This window comes from Sapajus apella, unplaced genomic scaffold (genome assembly GCF_009761245.1).
Source record: "Sapajus apella isolate SASKATOON/1434 unplaced genomic scaffold, GSC_monkey_1.0 scaffold45, whole genome shotgun sequence".
Lineage (NCBI taxonomy): Eukaryota > Metazoa > Chordata > Mammalia > Primates > Cebidae > Sapajus > Sapajus apella.
In genome coordinates this window covers 9,329,132-9,341,073 of record NW_022436985.1, presented here as the reverse complement: position 1 = coordinate 9,341,073, position 11,942 = coordinate 9,329,132, and the positions used below count along the sequence as shown (strand labels likewise).

Genomic DNA, 11,942 nt, shown 5'->3' with positions numbered 1-11,942 from the left:
TCCCTGCTCCTTGGGAGACTAAGGCAGTAGAACTACTGAAGCCTAGGAGTTTGAGGCCAGCCTGGGCAACATAGCAAGACCCTGTCTCTTAAAAAAGTTATGGTTATATGTTTACATATATATTTGTGTGTGTGTGTGTGTGTGTGTGTGTGTGTGTATTTGAAGTCTCCCCTGTTGCCCAGTCTGGAGTGCAGTGGTGCCATCAAAGGTCACTGCAACCTCAAATTCTTATGTTATGTTCAAGCTATTCTCTCATCTCAGCCTCCCAAGTAGCTAAGACTGCAGGTGTGCACCACCATGTCTATTTTCATTTTTTTGAGAGACAGAGTCTCACAATGTTGCCCAGGCTGGTCTCAAACTCCTGGCCTCAAGCCATCCTCTTGCCTCAGCCTGTAACCCAAAGCCCTGGGATTATAGGCATGAGCCTAGAATTAAGCCTTTTATTTTTAACATGAATGTTTTTCTTTCACAAAATTATCAAGGTTAGCAAGTTTATATTCCTTGGTACAATTATTTGGTTAATGTTTGTCTCCCCTTTCTTTTTTTTTTTAAATTATATCGCACTAGTCCATTTGTCTCCCTTTTCATGGCAACAAAGACTGCACTGTTTTTCTTACTGCTATATTCACAGTGGGTGACATTATTGTAGGTGCTCAGTATATGGTGTGTTTGTTAGAGAATATATAAGAATGTAGAAATGGATGGAAGACAGGGCTATAGAAATGGAAAGAAAAAGTAAACCATGGTCTCTCAAAAATAGTTTATATATCTGCTGTTAAGACTATTGTTGATACTGGAGCCATTTAAAGACATTTTGATAGTGGGAGCAGGACAAGCTTGCTAAGGAAATTGTCATTATATGTTAGCTCAATGAAAAAAAAAAATTGAAGTACTGTGGTATCTTTACTGTTCCATGTAAGTTCTACGTAAGTTCCAAGGGTTTGGCTATTTATTTGGTAAAAGAAGCTTACAGTATCCTAGCTTGTGTTATTTAGACATCACTCCTACCCCACGTCTAGCCTTGAGTCTTTGATAACTATCCTTTTCAAGATGAAATTTCATACAAAAAACACTTAAGCCATGGGTCAGATGTATCAACCCAAACACTGATTGATTACAAACCTCACATGTGACACATAACAATAGGACCTGTCACTTTCTCCTTTGCAAGTACCCTTCCTCCTAGACTCCTCTTTGGCCATTTCACCAGTTCCTTTGCTAACAGCATCTCTAAACTGGGATTGCATCTTTGTAACAGAATAAAGTTTTGTGAAACTGTCACATATCTGAAACGTGAGTGAACTGTGTTGCTCTTGCCCCCAGTGTTTCTTTGTTCTTTTTCTCTTTTGAGATGGCATTTCACTCTGTCATGCAGGCTCGAGTACAGTCGCTCCATTTCAACTCATTGCAACCTCCACCTTTCAGGTTCCAGTGATTCTCCTGCCTCAGTCTCCCAAGTAGCTGGGACTACAGGCACATACTACCATGCCAGGCTAATTTTGGTATCTTTTTGTAGAGACAAGGTTTCACCATGTTGGCCAGGCTGGTCTTGAACTCCTGACCTCAAGTGATCCATCGGTTTAGGTCTCCCAAAGTGCTGGATTACAGGCGTGAGCCATTGCACCCAGTCATCCCCAGTGTTTCTAAAGGTGTCCAGTGTGATCCAAATTTCAAAGGTCTGTGTTTTTTCTTAGATGACCTGATAACTGAGATTCTGCTTTTTTAGCTTTCTTGCCTCACGGTATTGGACAATTTGCATTATTTCACGGAGGGCTCAACACTGTCAGTCAGCCAACGATGTCTCATCCTCAGGATACACTACTCCTTCAAACTTTCTTTTCCACTTGGTTAGTCTGTTAGGTTCTCAGGACAAGCTATTGCAGACCTGAGGTGATTTGAATGTCCTTGAAAAGAATCCATCCTCAAAGGGCCTTCCTTGTTCAAATGCCAGGTTATAGAAATTCTTCCACTAGGAGAGTTATTCCTTTGGATTCAAGCAGTACTGTGCCAGTGTTCTGCATTTCACATTTAAGGGGGGCAGACACAAGATGTCACCTTTCTGAGGTTTTCTGCAAAAGGTTAGCTGTGGATCAGATCAGGTCTAGGGGAAGTATGAAAGCACTAGTGACCTTGGGGAGGAGGAGGAAGCTCTGGGATTCGGTGCTAGGGAAAAGTGGAAGAGGACAAACTTCAAAAAAATCCGTTACTGGGTTTAGGCCACAGGGTGTCTTTCAGATTACAAAATTTAACATCTGGTGCTCTGAGACACCTCCTGCTATGCTCCCCCCGCGTCCACCCTCCAGCCTCCCCCAGTCCGGCCTTTCTTCCGCAGCCCAGTGCCGGTCTTCGATCCCCACCTCTCCAGAGAGGCGCCGGTGGCCGCCGCGGACCTCCTTCCCTGCTTCTCCCATAGCGCAGCGCCGCCGCGCTTCCCACAGTCCAACGAGGACGAGTAAAGCAGACTAGCGCACTCTCCCTCAATTGTCACCCTGGAGCTTTCCCCCGGGTGCCCAAGGCTTTCGGTCACCTCTGCATAAATAATATCCAGAGCCCAGAATCTGAAAAGGCAACCTCTGATCGGTCCCGCTCTCTTCCCCACCAGTGAAAAGCAATCTTATTTCAGCGCCAACGCTCTGTGTCTTGCAGTCTGATCTCGGTTAACACACCCGTGCCGCTGTCCTCGCGCCGGGCCCGCGAGTCTGTCACCTCCGGCAGCCCGCGCCGGGCTCTGGGGCCTGGGCCTCTCCCCTCCTCCCGCCGGCAGACCTCGCCGCCCCGCCTCCGGCCCGCGGCGGCCGCCATTGGCGTGGGCCCTCCCCAGGACGGCGCCCATTGGCCCGGTGCGAAGTCATTTACCCAGCGCATTCCGCCGCCCGCAGGCTTGCGGGGAAACTTCCTTATTATTGTGACGCCGAAAACGGAGAAACCCCCCAGCCCGGCGAGAGGGGCTGTCACAGTCGGAGTCCCGAGCTGCGGTTCCGCGGCTGCCGAGGTGCGCGGGGCGGGGGCCGGGGTTCCAGGGAGGAGGGTCCCGCGGAGCTGCAGCCGCGCGGGGCCGCGTTCCGCCCTGGCACTGCCGTCAGCGCGCGGCTCCCGGAGGAGCGGCTGCGGCTCCATACGCGGCTCTGGCGGCGTCGGCTGCAGGCACCTCCAGCAACGACCTGGGGCTGGGGCGCGGGGAGGTCGCGGCGCGGCGCCCGTAGGACCTCGCGTGCGCCTCCCTGGCGTTCTCCTTCTGGGGGTTCGCCTTCTGGCCAGAGAGCCCTGTGCCGGGAAAAGCTAGACAAGCCTTCAAAATGGGAGCGCCTCCCACCCGCGCTCGGCCGCCCCGCCGCCCAGCCGCCCCGCCTCCCCGGAGGAATTGCGACGCGGAAAGTCAAAAGGAGGATCCTCCCCTTGCTCGCCCCCTGCCCCTATTTAAATTCTGGGGTTACAGGGACCTCCGTGCAGTGAGGGTCGCGGACGCTTTCACGCGAAATGGGAGCCGGCGAGGCCCCGGCATTTTGGAGAACCTCGGCAGCCTCGAGGAGTTTGCGCCGAGAACGGGGGCACGGCGTCCGAAATGACAGCGCCGGCGGGGCGGCGAGGTGGCGGGGCTCGGCACCACCCACCTCGCGGAGGCCGGGCAGGCTCGCCTCTCCTGGGTCCGCCTCCTAGGCGGGGCCGGGGGCGGGGGTGTGTGCGGACACGTGTGTGTGTATGTGGACACGTGTGTGTGCGCCGAGACGTCGGTGCGGACGGGTTCGGGGGTGTCGGGAGTTGGGACGTCCGGGGGCAGGTGAGACTTCCAGTCATTTGTGAATGTGGGGAGTGGGCAAACCAGGACAACCAGACCAAGAGGAACATGTGTAACCTGAAACAGGTGAGCTTGTAAATGCAACTGTGCACGGAATTTGTGTTTGCAGCACGAGCTCCGGGGAATAAGTATTTGAAGTTTGCTGTTGATCTGTCACTGTTTCTGGCTGCTTTCTGATTGCATTTACATTAGCTTTCAAATCAGCCCCATTAGGAAGTACCTTAAATTGAGAGAAAAGCCTTCCAGAATTTTGCTTGCATTCATCACGCACAGAATGCTTTGGGAAAGACGATTCAGAGTTCTCTTCCATTTTTATGTGTCTTCTGGCACTTTCCACAAATAGGAAGCTATTTCTAGAACCTTTTATTTGATGATTTGATAAGATTAAGTGAGCTGATTTTTCAACTCTGGACTTGGGAGAAAGAAAAAAATAAAATGAGTTTTAAATGCAGTGATAGGGTATCATGTTTTAGTTGGCAGATTACTGTGAAACTCTCCTTTTGTACTTCTCTTTACCCCGGGGGGAGAAGGGAGTAGCGTTATAAATCAGAAAAGCAAAGTACGTGGATTACATATTCTATAGCAAAATAGTTGAATTACGTATTTTACATCGTGGTCGCACCCCCTTCGAGGCTAGGAACCTTCTGTAAAAAGTATAACGCAGGAAACAAGGAAGACAGGTTAGAAACCTCTGGCAGAACTCCTTTGCCATGAAAACAAAATTAGCACTAGCATCCAGTTCTACTTGTTCAGTAAGTAGCTGGAGTTTACTTTTTTGAAAAAAGAAACAGGGATTTCAGAATGTTCCATATTATGTGGTTGAAGCCATTGGTTATAGCATTTCATTCTGAAGACCAAATTTTAATTTCTTAAGATTTGTATGATCAATTAAAATATTTTTTATACTTAATGAGTGTAGTAGTACCCCTACTGGAGACGCAAGATAGTTACGCTTCAATTTTATAAATTAAAGTAATACTCTCCAGATTGAATAGGATGTTCTGCATAAAGAGGTAGAAATAAAGTTCTGACAATAATATCTTTTTTTTAAAAATTTTTTATTTTATTTTATTTTAGATGGGGGTCTCGCTCTGTTGCCTAGGCTGGAGTGCAGAGGTGCGATCTCGGCTCATTGCAACCTCTGCCTCCCAAGCTCAAGCAAACCCCCTGCCTAAGCCTCCCAAGTAGCTGAGACCACAGGCGTGCACCACCACGCCCAGCTAATTCTTTGTAGTTTTTGGTTTTGCCGAAAGACGAAATGGGGTTTTGATATGTTGCCCAGGCTGATCTCCCAACTCCTGGGCTCAGTCTATCCACCCAGCTGGGCTCCCAAAGCGCTTGATAAAAATGTCTTAACAGCCGGGCGCGGTGGCTCACGCCTGTAATCCCAGCACTTTGGGAGGCCGAGGCGGGTGGATCACGAGGTCAAGAGATCGAGACCATCCTGGTCAACATGGTGAAACCCCGTCTCTACTAAAAATACAAAAAATTAGCTGGGCATGGTGGGGCGTGCCTGTAATCCCAGCTACTCAGGAGGCTGAGGCAGGAGAATTGCCTGAACCCAGGAGGCGGAGGTTGCGGTGAGCCGAGATCGAGCCATTGCACTCCAGCCTGGGCAACAAGGGCAAAACTCCGTCTCAAAAAAAAAAAAAAAATGTCTTAACATCATGCAGGATTTTTTCTTTTGAGATACATTAGGTGCCACTCTGATAATCTCTTCTCATTTTGCATGATGGAGGATGTGGTAATGAAAAGGGAAAAGCTGGCACAGTGGCTCACACCTGTAATCCCAGCACTTTGGGAGGCCGAGATGGATGGATCACTGGAGGTCAGGGGTTTAAGACCAGTCTGACCAACATGGTGAAACCCTGTCTCTACTAAAAACACTAAAAATACAAAAAATTAACCAGGAGTGGTGGCAGGCGCCTATAATCCCAGCTACTTGGGAGGCTGAGGCAGGAGAATTGCTTGAAACTGGGAGGTGGAGGTTGCAGTGAGCTGAAATCGGCCACTGCACTGCAGCCTGGGCGAAAGAGCCAGATTCTGTTTATTTTAAAAAAAAAAAAGAAAAAAGGAATGAAAGGAGACGGTCTTCATAACAGTTGTGGCAAAACAAGCCATAGTATGTGTGATACATGGAAAAATAAATAAAATAGACAAAATTAAATTATTTTCCAAAAATTTCTCTTTCTAACAAAAAGGGAGATTTTAAAGTAATTCTATTTTTACTACTCCCTATCAAATGTCAGGAATTTTTATAAGGTGATATCTATATCTCTAGTTTACTTTTAGAGATGACTGACATCTTTATAAATCGTTAGAGGTTATCTTACTGGTATTTAACTAAACTCCTGTCTTGAAATGATATGTGTGGGAATATTCAAGATTCAATAATTTAAAGATATTCTTATTTTCAGAAGTTAACTCCTGTCTTTTTGTTTACAATAACACGAAGACACTTTCTAGAGTTCCGTACTAATGTTATTTATTATTTCTTTAATTTGCAGATCTGCAAGGTGTGGTGGAATACTTCTGGCTCCTAGTCCAATGCCAAGTGTGTGACCTGTGGTGAGTTACTTAATTTTTCTGGACCTCAGTTTTCTCATCTTGTAAATGGAGTCCTTTACATACATTATCCTATTTAATCTCTCATCAATTCAGGCTGGGGTAGCTACCTAGAGAGAGACCTAAACAAATGTCAGTGTCTTCTGCTGCTCTAAGATAGTGAAGAAAACAAGGTGAGCCCAAGAAGTAGGAGACCTGGTTTCTGGTCTCTGCTTCAACCACTTAATTCTTTTTTTTTTTTTTTTTTTTGGGACAGAGTTTCGCTCTTGTTACCCAGGCTGGAGTGCAATGGCGCGATCTCGGCTCACCGCAACCTCCGCCTCCTGGGTTCAGGCAATTCTCCTGCCTCAGCCTCCTGAGTAGCTGGGATTACAGGCACGTGCCACCATGCCCAGCTAATTTTTTGTATTTTTAGTAGAGACGGGGTTTCACCATGTTGACCAGGATGGTCTCAATCTCTTGACCTCGTGATCCACCCTCCTCGGCCTCCCAAAGTGCTGGGATTACAGGCTTGAGCCCCCGCGCCCGGCCCAACCACTTAATTCTTAGAGGACCAAAGTTACTTGGCCTCTGAAGGCCTTAGCTGCCATTAAAATGAATTTAGGAATGTAAGTCTCTTGCTTAGAGGTTAGATCAAATGGACTTTTAATAAGATGGTAAATTTGATAATATAATTCTGTGGCTTTAGACATTTACTCCATTTAGAAATGGTACTTGTTGGTGGCAGAGACATGTATTTCTCTGTTAAGTGAACTGGTCTTATTATTAGTCAGGGTGGGGAATCTTTAACATGATCTGGAAAATAAAAGTGGTAACAAGTTGAGATGGTAAAAATTCTGGTTTTCTCAGAATGAGGGTCAGTTCACTAGGTATTTATCAAGCCTCTACTGAGCTCCTGTACTCTGCTGGGAATGGGAGGTACAAAGATGAGTCAAACCTGCTTCCTTCATGGAGAAACTCCCGGTCAGCACATGGTCAGAGTGTTAGTGGAGGAGGTACGGGAAAAGCCATACTGCCTCTACAGTACTTTGCATTTTTTTGTATTGTGAAGGGTTTGTAAGCATAAAATAATACATGTCATATATGTTAAGGAACAACATAAAAGGACAGAAGCAGAACATCAGCCATGCTATTCAAATGTCTCCCATTGTGCTCCTTCCATATGATTCCCTCTATTCCTACTGCCTCCACAATCATTACCCTGTATTTTGTGTTTGTGATTTGCTTTTCTTCATAGCTTTTGTTACCACTGATGACTGTTAATCTCCAAATAATATATTTGTTATACTTGTGTTTGAACTTTGTAAAAATGCATCATACTCTGAATTCTTCTGTGACTCAACACTTTTTAAGATTTAGTTACAATGATGCTTATAGATGGAGTTTATTTTTCAGTGCTGTACAGTGTTCTGTTTTATGCATGTGCCACACCATGTCTCTTTTCTTATTGATGGATATTTGTGGTTTTTTTTTTTTTCTATTTCAAATGATGCTGGAATGAACATTCTTATACATATATCTTGGTGCATATGTTCATGAGTTTCTCACTGCATTGGACAGTAAGATAGCCACTAGCCATGTATGGCTACTTACATTAAAATTTATTAAAATATTAAAATTTCAGTTCTTCACTTGTGCTAGCCACATTTCAAGTACTCAATAGCCACATATACCTACTGGCTACCATAGTGGACAGTGCAAATATATAGTATTTCCATTATCGCAGAAAGCTCTAAGTTTCCAGATTTTACTCATCTTTGTATCTCCATTTCTTAGTATAGTACAGGAGCACCATAGATGCTTAGTAAGTTGGACAGTGCTGGTCATATGCCCAGGAGTGAAATTACTGTGTGGGGTGGTATCCACATCTTCATCTTCACTAGAGAATGCCAACTTGTTTTGCCAAGTGGTTATGCCAGTTTATATCCCCACCAGCTGTCTGTGAGGGTCCTGGCTGTTGTATATCCTTGACTTAGTACTGTCAGACTTTTCAATTCTTGCCAGTCTGGTTGGTATCTTTTGAAGGCAGCCCACAGCTTAAGCATACAGCAGAGATGTCATTCTTCCAGCTTCACAAAGCCTAGCACCAGGTATTGAAGAATGCACCACCTGTGAGGGGATGATCAGGAGAGAGAGAGGAATGTTTCCTGTGTTGGCTGAAGGGGTCAGAGGACCAAAGTCCAGCTAAACTGGAGGAAAGAGAACACAGCAAGGAGTGGATTCACATTGTTGAAAACTTCTCTATGCCTTCTATACCATTTCTTCCTTTGGTAGGAACATTTTTGAGAGTAAGGCAAGTCATTAAAATGAATCTGTTTTGTTACCAGAGATTCTGCATTTTTGTTTTGGCCCCAAATTTATTTAAAGTCTGAATTTGAGGAGTACCTGAAAAGCACTGAAGGTTTTGGACATTGTCTTTTCCTACTGTTGAAAGAGACCCTCTACATATATACAGTATTCAGGTAATTGCTTCTAAGCTTATTTGAAAGGAAGCTTATCTCTATTTTAAATGAGATTAGAAGTCGTGCCTGAGTGTTATTTAGGTCTCAGAGCCTTTCAAACAAAGGAATAGGAATGAGTTAGGCTGCTGTGTGCACAGTCGCATAGTCTAAGACAAAATTTAGCAATTGAAGGTTGTCTTTAGCATTCAGTTCACTAGAGCTAGTAAAAAGAGATTTATCACTCCACTGCCCTCCACCCATGCCCTCTCCAGTATTTAAAAGCAAATACACATGAAAAAACGCCCTCCTAGCAACCTCAGATCCCCTTCATGAAAGTTATGGCAGATGGTAGTGATGCTGCTTTGCTGTAGTACAGATTTGGCAGAATGCAGCTAGTGCTAATTGCAGTGAGGGAGACGGGAGTCACAACCCCAGCCTCTTTTGAGAATTGTCCTGTCTGCTGAGGTCTCAAAGAAGAGCACTAGGAGTAGGAGTAACATTGACTAACGCAGCTGACATTTACTGGTCACTTGCTAGTGTGTGCCAGGCACCATGCTAAGCCCCTTTACATGCATTTCCTCTTTAATCCTCACAATACTCCAGCACCCTTCTCCCAATTTTGGAGGCGAGAAATGAGGTTAAAGTAGGTAAACATCTTTCCCCAGGTTTCACAGCTAACATAGTGCTTGGATTTTAGTCCTTTTGACCCGTAAGCCCTGCTAAGATTATCTTGAATCTCTTACCAAGAATAGATGAGAGGGACTCAGGAAGGTGCCAGGTTGACATTGAGAGAAAGTTGTCCTTCAGAAGTGGTCCTTCCTGTTGTTTCATCATAGGGAAATAAGAGGCAGGAGATGCAGCCAAGGGGGCTCGTGTAGGTGCCGAGGGAAGTGTATGTAGTCCTATATTTTGCAGCATATTTTATAATAGTGTGTGTTGAAGGAAAATAAAAAGATTCTGCTCTTCAAGGAGCAAGGAGGAGAGTGAATGAGGAAAAATGGGTATAAGGACCTTAGAGATCAAAATGCCCAGTGATGCAGACCCTTACTGAAACTAGACCTTTAAAGTCATGGACATCAGCAGCTATAAGACTTATGGGTCCAACTGGAGTATACTTTGAAGTGAAAGCCGTGTTAATGGCTGGTTTCTCTCCAATGCATTGAATTTCTCTCCTGAAAGTTAGATGATTTTAGTTGCCTTCTGCTTTAGTTCTGGCAGAGCATTGTGATGACCTAGACCATGTTTATAATTAGGATTGATAGTTTATTCAGAAGCATACATCTTATTTGTGGTTGCTGTTTAATTCTCTTGGTAGGCAGTTTTTATTTGACTACTTGAAGATTCCATTACTCCAACTCAGTTGGGAAGAATTTTTGAGGTTTTCTTGAACAATAGTCCTTTTTATTATCTTTTTGCGTAAATTGTTTTTACTAGTCAGTCAGGGATGAGGCCATACTTCAGGCTGTTTACACAGGATTGTGCTTGGCCAATGCACCCAGAACTCAGATGACTCTCAAGGACTGACTCATGCCAGATAAACTACAAAAAGCTAATAGACCCAGGATACCAAATTAATAATGAAAAGTAGAAATTCTAATAAGACTGAGATGCTTTGGCTAGCTGGTCACAGTATTCTATCCCGGTAGTAGAATTTGCCCTAGAAGCCAAGTTATTTAAGGTTGCTTGCTAAGCAACGCAATTGGTTGGGTGAATTTAATGACAAGTGTTATGGAATCTGATCCACCCATCCACTTTTAGGAAATAATTCCATAGCAGATCAGATAGCCAGGTTGATCAGGGTCCCTGTTTTCTCTGGAGAGTGCTGCAGACACACTGGGAAGTCTGGCCCTTTTGTTATCTGCTTTCTAAGCTCCTTACTATACAGCATAGCATAGTGTCTCTGTTTTTTCCTTTACTTCACCTCTTTTTTTTTTTTTTTTTGGTTTGTTTCACTTTCTTCGTCTGTAAATTAGAGACGATAATGACAGTACCTGTCTCATAGAAGATGAAATGAGCTAATGTCTGTGAAGCACATAGAAAAGTACCAGACCCAGAGTAAGCTCAAATTAGGTCTTACCTGCTGTTATTATTAATAATGTAATTATTAATATTATCAGTCAGGAGTTTGTTTTATTGCAAGTGAAAGAAACCCAATTCAAACAAGCATAAAGAAGGGGCTTGTTATAACTCTGTATGTTGTTAGGTTCTGTAACGTCATGCTGAATACCATATTCGTGAATACAGAGCCATTGTTTCTGAGGAAATACAGAGTTAGGTTCCTCCAGGCTCTGGTCACGAGGTTTTTATCAGGCAGCTGACCTTGTTTTATGTATGTTTCTGTCTAGACAGCCTATTTAATATATATTTCTTACTTATAATTATACACAGTATTTCTTGCTAATAAAACATTAGTTGAGAAAGGTTTAACATTTTCTTGACCCTGTGGAATGTGACAGTGTTTTTGGCTTTCAGTCTCACATCAGTGCTCTCCACTGTGATTTTTGCCTTTTATTGGTTGTCATCTCATGAATCCACAGATTTAATTGCTTTTCCATTGTATCTATAGCTTCATTATGCATTATGGATATTACTTTAGGTGTCTCCAGGGAGGCCTTATATTACAGATCAGATTTCCTTTTCCATTTTTGGATATACCTACTTGTTGATTCATTAACATTAAACTCACAGCCCATACTATAACTCATGCATGAAAGAAACTTACCTAATACACATTTTTTTTCTCTGTTAAATCATATCACAACCTTCTTGCACCTAAGAACACTAGACAGGTAGGAGAGATAAGACAAATTTATGAAATATTAAAAATGAAAAAAGCCATTAATATGGATAATAGTAGTTGAGCAAGTTGGGAAAAATAGATTATTTCTTGATTATGTGATCTTGCTTATCTATTTAAATGTATATCCTTACACCACCAACCACCACCACTACCCTGCCAGTTTTTCGTTTTATCTCTGCTTCCCTCCCCACAATCCTTGCAGTTAAGTTAAAGGAAAACATTTAATCTTAATACTTTTTTAGTCTAGAGAAGGGATAAAAATCTTGGGAAGAAGCAGAACTTTCTGGTTAAAGCAACAAATTGAGATTCAGTTTTATATTCTATTTTGGGCCTTTTCATG

At 43.8% G+C, this 11,942-nt stretch overlaps 1 protein-coding gene across 5 annotated transcripts in view; it reads left to right on the top strand.

The window, feature by feature from the left end:
• Nucleotides 1–2,857: 2,857 nt before the first annotated feature.
• Nucleotides 2,858–11,942, top strand: part of HERC3 (HECT and RLD domain containing E3 ubiquitin protein ligase 3) — a 115,208-nt gene continuing 106,123 nt past the window's right edge. For 2 of the 5 annotated variants that reach the window (XM_032239851.1, XM_032239856.1), the window contains exons 1-2: nucleotides 2,858–2,992; nucleotides 6,304–6,364. The gene's annotated coding sequence lies outside the window, so the exon portion shown is untranslated. Of the gene's footprint in view, nucleotides 2,993–3,750; nucleotides 3,863–6,303; nucleotides 6,365–8,688; nucleotides 8,824–11,942 lie in introns of those variants that run through there. The other 3 variants (XM_032239852.1, XM_032239854.1, XM_032239853.1) reach the window with 3 other exon arrangements.